Source organism: Varroa jacobsoni, unplaced genomic scaffold (assembly GCF_002532875.2).
Source record: "Varroa jacobsoni isolate VJ856 unplaced genomic scaffold, vjacob_1.0 contig00491, whole genome shotgun sequence".
In the NCBI taxonomy this organism is placed as follows: Eukaryota; Metazoa; Arthropoda; class Arachnida; order Mesostigmata; family Varroidae; genus Varroa; species Varroa jacobsoni.
The window spans coordinates 43,728-53,360 of NW_019214475.1; the positions used below are offsets into that span (position 1 = coordinate 43,728).

The following is a 9,633-nucleotide window of genomic DNA, read 5'->3' on the forward strand; positions in this document are numbered from 1 at the left end:
ATCTTAATTGAAAACAATTTTTCCCCTAGACAAATATATATAAATGTATATGCAAACATAGATAAATGTCATTCCCCTTCTTCGTTTACTTCAGGCCATATAGAAATGTGTAGTCTAATTAGAATGCACATAAATACGGGTCGCAATCTGTAAAATACTGTGACAACGTGACTGAAACCGTGTTACGGCTTACCGCTTAAGAAATAGATGGAGAACTTTCAGATGGATCTAACCCTATCAAACCATGTTAATTCTGCATTATTAGAAAATACATGACTCAGTAAAATGTACGATCTGGCAGAGCAACCAATTTAATTGTCCAGCAGTCATTGCCTGAGGCATTTATTCCGTTACCATCTCATTCAGAGCAAAGCGATTTTGTTTCGATGCAAATGCTTCCTCTTCACTGTACCAATCACTTCCGTTTTTTTCGTCCCTTGGAACGCTGGTTTAACCAGACTCTCACGTTGTAGCGGTGAAACAAACACGTCCTCATGGGAACAATAAGCAATACTAAACCATGTAACTCCGTTCCTCTAGTCAACACACCTTTACATTTGGAGGTTCCAAATCCCTGCCTGAGCCCTTCCCTTTTTCTCATCTCGATTTTCGTCGACCGACCGCTGCTTACAAGCGAATCGTGTTCCTGTCTGATTCGGGAGTGCGGTCTATTGTCAGAACGCGCAAATATCGCCCCTTCTATTCGCTTGATTCTCGTCGCTGTACGTAGCGGCCACTGGCCATTCAATGCATCGTAGCAGCACACGATCTTCATAGTCAGTCCAAACAATACTTCTTCTGTACAAGCAATGCAATCTGTTCTTTTCCATACCCTCTTCTATCGAAGCGGTCTCGGGATCTGCTTAATCAGCGCAGGAAGCAAAATGCGCCTGCCTTAACTCCTTTACGCTAGTCTCGATTTTCTCATCTCACAACCGATACTATTCACCCAGTCCCTTTTACTTTTCTCGCAGAAAGCGTCTTCCCTTTTCGCTCTTTGTAGTGCCAGCATTCCGGGCATTAGTGCTGCTGGCCGTTTGACGACTGTCAGCTGTTCAGTTTGGTGAAGGTGCAGGCCGAGTGCCGGCTCAAACCGGTCTCACGGATGTTCGCCATAATCATTCTCGAAGCGCGCTTTGGGACAGTCCTGGTCGGATACGGGGCTTACAACAGGCAGCAAGAGAAGAATTTCCGCGAGAGCGCTTAGTTCGACGTTTGCGCACCGCTAAAACAAATGATGACTCTGATGGCCCTCGCATGCGCCTTAGCAGTCTAGCAATTGAAAGAAGCCGAGAAAAAGAGTGCTCCCACCTTTTTTCTTCTATTCCCCATCTTCTGGTCGGTAGGGCCTCCCTGTCTTCTCAGCTAGGCCAAGGCAAGTTGCCTTGGCTTGTTTTATTTTCGGTGCGGTGGCAGTCACCACTCAACTGTCGGCAGCAGTGATAGCTATAAACCCAAAGGCCGACCGGAAGCAAGTGCTGGGCACTCATATGGCGAGGCGCGTGCAAACAGGAATAGCTAGAAAAGAATCCCGCTCTGCCCCTGGCTTTTTTTCGCATTCGAAAACGGCTGTCGACTCAACTGCGTGCGGGTTTATTCTAAGCTTGCTCGTAGCAGGCAGCATACAAGACGGTGTCTCGCTAGACGAAAGAGATTATGGGGACCCAGGGGCATGACCAGACGGTAGCAAAGCAGCACAACGGAATGGCTATAGGGTGTTCTTGTCCCGCTCGATCGTGAAGTAACACAATCATAAGGTTACGTATTGGACTGACAGAAAGAAGTACGGAGACTGAATGGGTATTACAAGATACTGCCGACCTCGTCAGTGTCGACTCCGAAGGCAGAAAAGGACAAGAACAAGGCTGCGGTCGCAGCCACAGCTACTACCGCTGCTTCTACGGAACGAGTTATTCAACGCATCCATCTCAGCTACTGTGGGTAGAAGTAACAGAAACAGTAATAGCACGAGGCGAAACACAATGGACGAGAGCGCGTTTGCCTGGCAACACAAGTGCAGCCGGTCAACAGAGTTGGCGACTGCCGCTGTCGCCGATCAAAGAACAGCGTTACAACTTGAACGAAGACCATTACCTGCATTGGCGTCCTCTTTTCCGAAGGAAAAACCCTGCCGCCTACAAAACGACGACAGAAGTACCGAAAGGACAAACAGGAGATTTTGGGGTAAAGCAGAAGACTAGAGCGATTCCAGAGCAGAAACCACTGAAACGTCCACATTGTACGACAGACTTACGAACAATAGCTTGGTGACAATTTAATCGCGCAAACGGTGTAGACGTTTGGAACTTGAGGAAAATAGTGTACTGTTATTTGTGATGTAAATTGGAGGCGGGTGTTATTCAAATGAGCACTTCATGGATTTCACCTCAGAAAAATAGATTTCAATTATCGAGCCAATGAGAATGTAAAATTCTTATTTTGGCCCACTAGGAAGAGTTAAGGTATCATACATTGTACGTACGCTGTTGGCTGGTGAGACAATTTCCTGGACGATTAAGCGGGTCATAGTAACGGATTGTAAAAAAAAAGCTGCAGAAACACAGTTTAATATTTTAGTTAGAGGATTGCCGAAACCACTGAAAATGATATTCTATATTTCGTTTTGGGAGGCATGAGGACGTTGAGGTATAGTCTATTTACAACGCGTAACGCATGTTCACATCGTGTACCGCATTAGCGTTTACTCGTCACGCGTTCAGCTTCTAATAGCTTGGGACCGACAAGGCGTAGCTGATGATTGGGACTAAGTGGCAGATGATAAGCCTTTAGCGAGAAGGCACTTATTAGAGCTGTTTTACCCTAATGAAAAAGGGACCCTTTTTCAACTGTTTACTATAAATAGCTTTACTTCTATCCCAGCTGTACCTATCCATATAAGTACACAAAGATTTATATGCATAGGAATAAACGTATAGTTCACCGTGGGTCGACAGTATGTACACGTTCTGCGATGGCAACTTAAGGCTGTACTGGAAACTGTTGTCCCGTTCCTTTTTTCTCTTTCTCTAACTCTCTTCGAATATGCTCAAAAACTAATAACAGTTTATAAACGATACTTTCACGAGTCAGATGAACGAATCAAATGAGTGAGAAGAGTCGTTAACTTTAAAACTATTTAGAACATGTTCTGTTGCTCCAAGTTACTGTTGCCGGCTATTCCATCTCCTATATATACTCCTAAATATAAGTGTGTGAGCATGAGTGCACGACGCTATCATTGCCCGAACCTAAATATACTAGATTTTAAATTAAGTAAAATCATTGTTACCATTAAGCACGCTTATCAGTATTTCTGCCGTTACTTATGATTAAATTGTAACGAATGTGAGAAACTTGCATTTATATGTGTGCAGCTTCTGTTATATATATACGTATATATATATATATATATATATATATATAGCGGCCTGCAGCCATTTGAAATCGCACCGATGCAATTCATTAGACACTGCAGTCGGGCACAAGCCTCATGTTTTACTTTCTCATGGGAAAAGTTCGCCTACATCTACAGTTATTTCGAATTAGGGCAGTAGAAGTAAATAATACACGACACAGTTCGCACGTAATATTATTGCCCACAACCATAAAACGCCTAGGATATGTGTGTTAAACTTATTTCGCATTCGACCTTTGATTCAGTAACACAAAACAAACCATATATGTATATGAAAACACCTCAGACATTTATATTTTCTGCTCTGTATTACTATATGTACGTACAACAACTTCTGTATCAATGATCCGAGGGTGCGAATAAACTACGTTTCAGCATGGAATTATTTGAAAAAATAGCTTTAATCAAAAATCTCAATCTGGGTCTCATCCGCTGTTTTCATCGTATGGTTCTGCCGTTAGGCTTTTCGCCTTCCAAGACACCAAAAATATCTGAAAAAATGATTGGAGCTATAAGGGTAGGCGCAAACGTAGAATTTCCCTCAGCAGAAAGCTCTTCGGTAGGAAAGATGCTTATATGGCCTGTTGAGACATGTTTACGTTACAAAATAACTGGTTCGGGCCTTCAGCGTGTATTCCTGTTAACCCAGTGACTGCTCCCGGGCTTATTAGTACGGGTACGATTTTTGACGCTATCCGTCGCTCGTGCCGATCTAAAAGTGGTATTCTCTCCGATTTGCTCTACGACGAGACCGGTCACGTTTACTATTGGTCTCGTCACTGCTTTCGTATTCGTCAGGTAATTCTGCCAATAAATTTAAACAAAGGTATTTTTAGCCACATGAGCAGAATTTGTTATGGTGGGGGTGTATTTGCAGTGGCGATTGTTGCGTCCCTACTGGCCACCTGGCTTGAAACTATAAGCCCACTGTTATTTAACCAGTCCGTAGTTGGCACTCTGCTTAGATATGCGGTTTCTAATTAGTAGTCTGTATGTCTATTGATGAGGCAGTGCTCGTCTACTTATGGTATAACATTTCTTTATTTTACACCACGATATATGATATGCCGTGAGCAGAGAACGCGGACCTTTTGTGACGGGATTCCACCTCAACGTCCGATTGTGTGGGTTCATCACAAAAAATGGGTGTGTTTATTTGTCTATTTTGTTGGACGATGCATTTTAAAAGCTGATGCAATTTAATCATGAACTATACTAATAAAAAAACAGCGTTTTACTAATTCATGTTACATATAGGAATTCGCAACAAAATCCAAGTAGACACCAAATGAAGTCTTATGTAGGAGCCGTGACCTCCATAATTTGTGTTCTTTCTCGTTATTTGCTTGTAACGATGTACCCCAGACATACTGTATGTAGAGATCCGATGTATAAATGATTTCCCGGGCTTTTCACCCTGTGGCGTGTGCGGGTATAAAGCAGATGAGGGCCTTTCCACATAAATATAGGTATATCTGAAAGATGCACTTCGTACACGAAATCAGTTTCATCTTTTTCTTTGTTATAAGAATCCAACCCAATATTTCCTAATATAAAATTAAGAAATTTTTCATTTTGTTTCATCTGTTGGGAAGTTCTCGTCGTTCGGTTTCGAGGGCAGTGATGATATAATTTCAAAATATTTTTATATATTGGTATTCGACGTCTGCTATTACCTTACGTCAGCGCTGCCATTTGCGTGACTATGTTTCAATAGCTAATACTTAGTTTTGCGCAAGATACTACGGCGCAAATAACAATCATGCAAATGTACGTCATTGAATAGACTAAATTTACGTTAAGAAATCGTCGTATATACGGCTAGCCAACACAATGAGCTAGCCATTGTACGTCCATAGCCCAAGTCCCTAAGTTCAAGGACTTCGGCCTGTTATCTCGAGATCATACGCGTCAGTTCCTGTTGCTCCGACGGGCGCTGTCTTAGACCCGTGATTTCGTCAAATTTGATCAAATATCCACTGGTCAAATTAAGCTGTCTTCGAAACAGAAAGCTGTCTTCGAAATTTGGTAAAAATATAACGAGCCAGAATAACGCATGAGAAATAGGTATTAGTGTATTTGAAGCTGAACTCGTTACATCATTCGCGAATGTATGTACGTTTGCCCCTATTGTCTGCTGCTTTTCGGACAAATTTTGCTCTAAGATCTATCTATTTTTTTAGAAGAATAGATCCACATAAGATCATGGTGAAAAAATGACGAAAACTAATTATTGAGACGTTGAATTTTTCGATGGTACCAACAGCTGAAAGTAAATCGATCTGGAATACTTCTGAATCGATTGAATATGACAGCCTGACTGAAGATCAACGAACGAAGCAACAGACGGACGATATTAAAGTTTGACGAGCTTAACACGATGTATATGATGATGACATTACCCATAACTTGTTATTGCTCGCTATCCATTCCCCCTGTTACTACTGTTAGCTTGAATTTATCGTAGAGTTTTAGACCAGAACTCAACCAGGGTTCTGCAACGTTCAAGAGTCATTGGCAAAGCTATCTGTAGAATTTATGCTACGTCAAGCTTCTATGCAAAGCAGGGTGATGGGGCCAGCAGGAAGGCTTGCGCCTCACCGCACTTGCGGGACAAGTAAGCTAACAAACTAAGCTGTTTGCACATGACAGACACGAAGAGATTTCCATATGTCCACATTACATAGCGGGAACACTGGGTTGAAGTTCGTTTTTAATTATAAATAGGATAGTGTTACGCAAGTGTAAGCAGAAATAATATCAGTCATAGCAAATATCAAGAATTTGAAAAGTATTCTGCACAAAAGGAAAACGCCAGCCTTAGGTCGGCTTGAAGCAGATGTTTTTGAACGTTTATTTTATTCGTGCGTCCCAAATGTCTGTGATACAACTAAGTGGTTCATACTTAACTTTCAGTAACACCGGATCCTATATAATGCAAAGTACTGAGAAAAAGCCAGACCATTGGTGCAACGCATCACTTAGGATCCTATTATCCCTAGGCTTCGAGTTGCTGGGCCTTATCTTTCATAATTTTCTAAGATTCCAGGATTAAACACCTAAGCCATTCATGCGTATCGCACAACAACGACACGGCGTAACCTGAAATCGGTAGCGGTAACGTTAAATTAAATGGATGGCATAAAACAGGTGTGGGTACAGTGTGGTTATGTCTAGAACAGGTTTACACGTTCGTCAGTCCAGCCGGATAGAATTCAGAAGTTGTATAGTAAAGAAAAAGTGATTAAACAATATAACTGCAATATCGAGACCTGCTCACTCTGAGGTACGTCCAAAATATGTTTATCTAGAAAACCAAAAACCTGTTTTGAGAAAAAAAACGCTAGGTTAGAAGATGACTTGTTGTAGGCGCATTTGAACAGTGTGTGATATTATTATATGCGTCAAATGATAAAAGCTCCTTGTTATATAAAGTACTTTTTTTTTCATTTGTCGCAAAAGCCCAGTGATTTAAGCTGCATACGTGAGTGTCGGCGGCGCTAAGACGAGCTTTTATTCAAGCGTCTAACATAGAATCGAAGTAAAACACAACTAAGAACAGGAGACACTTTGTTGTGAAATCGATGATCAGCAACATCCAAAATGATACAATGAAAGCGATTGCACATTTAGCCAGATTTCCTAAACACTCACGTCCAACAGTGAGCTTGTAAGATCGATCGAGAGACCATTAAGTAACATTCTTTTAGTTTATGTAAAGTACATGGTCAATCACCGTAAAACATTTAAATACGAAGTTGAGCCAGCCTGTAAGTTTTATGACCGGTAATTACACAGCCTGCGATCGTTTTTTACACCGATAAAGTGCAACTCATTTTGATTATCTTTATGGATTGATAAAGCTAGTAAAACGGAGTAAGTCTCATGTATTTGAAGCATAGTACAAGGTTCGATATGGCTCGACTATGGGTGATGAAAGGAAACTTGATGACGGTGCTAAGGGGATAGATGACATCATACTCGACTTCTAGCAGTTCGAGAATTTAGATCGATACGGCCCAGCGTCGGCCAGTCGAGAAACTATGGCGGAAAGACGAAACCGTTTCGGAAGGCCGCCTCTGTGTGGTACGATCTCAAGGGGATAACAGAAATTAACACGTGGATGTAATAAAAGGACAAGCTTGCGGGCCGTATTCGAGCAGAGAAGCTCAGGCCGCCTGAACAGCTCTTGTAGGCCAAACGAGTGAGGCTCACCCTTTGAAGTCACCTCATGGCCTTTCAAACTGTTTACCAATTGGGTTTTATGATGAGTAGAATTTGGCATCAAACCTGAACTGCCTGGACAAATCGCTTCCGGAATCAGACAATAATGCAGTACGACAGCCGTGCAAGACGTGTGAAGAGGGCAGCCATCAAGTAAGGGCATTCCGTCTAGGTAGCGTTCGCCGAGCGAATAAATGATATTGGGTATTAACGGCGCGTACCAGGCTTAACAGAGCTTATGCGGTCGACCCACCACAAAGGTGTTGCGCAACTTGGTTAAAAGTAATAAAGCTCACTTTTTGGCCTAGGGTGCTTCGCAAATTAAGTCATTTTGGAGGTTACTACCTGCGTACCAATATTACGGCACGTCTATTTGGCAACAGACACAAAAACACGCCTCCTCAATGAGCAGGCTACTCTTGAGACCGATGACTGTAGCGACAATCAACTTGAAATCCTAAATACTTACTTAAAAATCGTACTTTCGCCTTCTAAGACGGTTTTACAAGTTGGTACGAACGAAGTCCTACGCAGGCGACTATAGCTTTGATTCAATAAAATAAATATTGACCTTTTTTTTTTCCAGCTATTTGTGTGTCGTCCACATTTGTTCTCCCAGCTTTTTGTGAGATATTAACCCTAAATCATATGCTGTAATACTTACGTATAGCGCACGCAAAATTACATGCTCCTTTTACTCAAAGATCTCTTTTTGAACCTAGTGATCGATGCTACTAACGTAATTTGTCTGATTGTGATGAGTGATGCTTAATATCAGTCAAGATGTATACACTACCTCCGTTACTGATCCTACAGCTCGCAACCATAGGTAGGTTAATTCGTTATCCAATGATCTATTTGGCCCGTATCATATTATAGAGCTCAAAGAGATCAAACTGAGACTAGACGTCCTGCTGGGATGCCCCACTTATTTCCCACCCAAATTCGTCCGTACCATACGTATCAACGGATAGAGCAATTAGCACGTAATCTAACGGTCACCAAATATCCAACAGTAAATTTCAACATAAACGGAAATCCACATGATGATGACCTCGTTTGACGAGATAGAAGCGGCCTGCACAACAAACCTTCCATGTCTTCGCCTTAGAGGCCACTGTCTACACAGTTATCAACACCCATTGTATGGAATTGGCACCATGTTTCATTGTGACATCTGACTAATGTCCACCGTTTTGATAGGATCACGTCTCAATTGGGCTATGCGATGATGTTTCTTTTTCTCTAGAACTCGTAGGTTAAATGGCGTTTCTTAATATGAGTCTTCGAAGTTCATGCGAAACCCTAAAATCAAGAACAATCAGAACGGAACGCGCATGTGCGAAATCTGTCCCTGCGATCCTTGTGTCCTAAACTGACGATGGCTACTAGGAAACGACACAATGGCCGAATAGAAAATGAACGTAAAGCAATTTAGATAGGTAAGTGGTCGTTGCAGTAGTACGATGATCACACTAACTCCACCAAAGGTCAAACCAGTAACTTATCGGCTTTGTAAATCTAAGCTTAACTTTGTCGATCGATTCACGGCGCGTTTTGTCGATTCACGCATTAAACATGGCCACGAGCTACTGTTCGTAAGTATACCGTTTGAATCGCTGTTGGCCTACGTCCATGAATTACTGTCAGAACTAATAACGAAACGGATACCGGTCGTTTGATCTACTATAATACTGATCAGCGTGAATCACACGCACACAAGACATGAAAACGGATGCGACAAAAGGAAAACGTGCAAATAAAGGGTCCGTCGAACAACAACTATCGGATCAGAAGCGGCCACTGAAGAGAGCGCTTTGAGTCTAATATATGCGCTTTAAACTAAGGTGCCAATCTAGCTATAGCTAATAGCACGTACAAGTTGTATATTTTCATTGGTTTTTTTGCATATTAATTACGTAGCATGCCATCTGCCGGACGGCTTCTGTGCACTAGCATAGTACCGAGTAGAAACACATTTGTTTCAATGAAGT

At 41.9% G+C, this 9,633-nt stretch overlaps 1 long non-coding RNA gene across 1 annotated transcript; it reads right to left on the reverse strand.

Moving 5' to 3' along the window:
- Positions 1-6,249: 6,249 nt before the first annotated feature.
- On the reverse strand, positions 6,250-9,633 carry LOC147752014 (uncharacterized). The gene is made up of 2 exons (XR_015315260.1): positions 8,436-9,633; positions 6,250-6,517 (listed from the first exon to the last, which is right to left on the reverse strand). It is a non-coding gene; the product is annotated as an uncharacterized LOC147752014 (long non-coding RNA).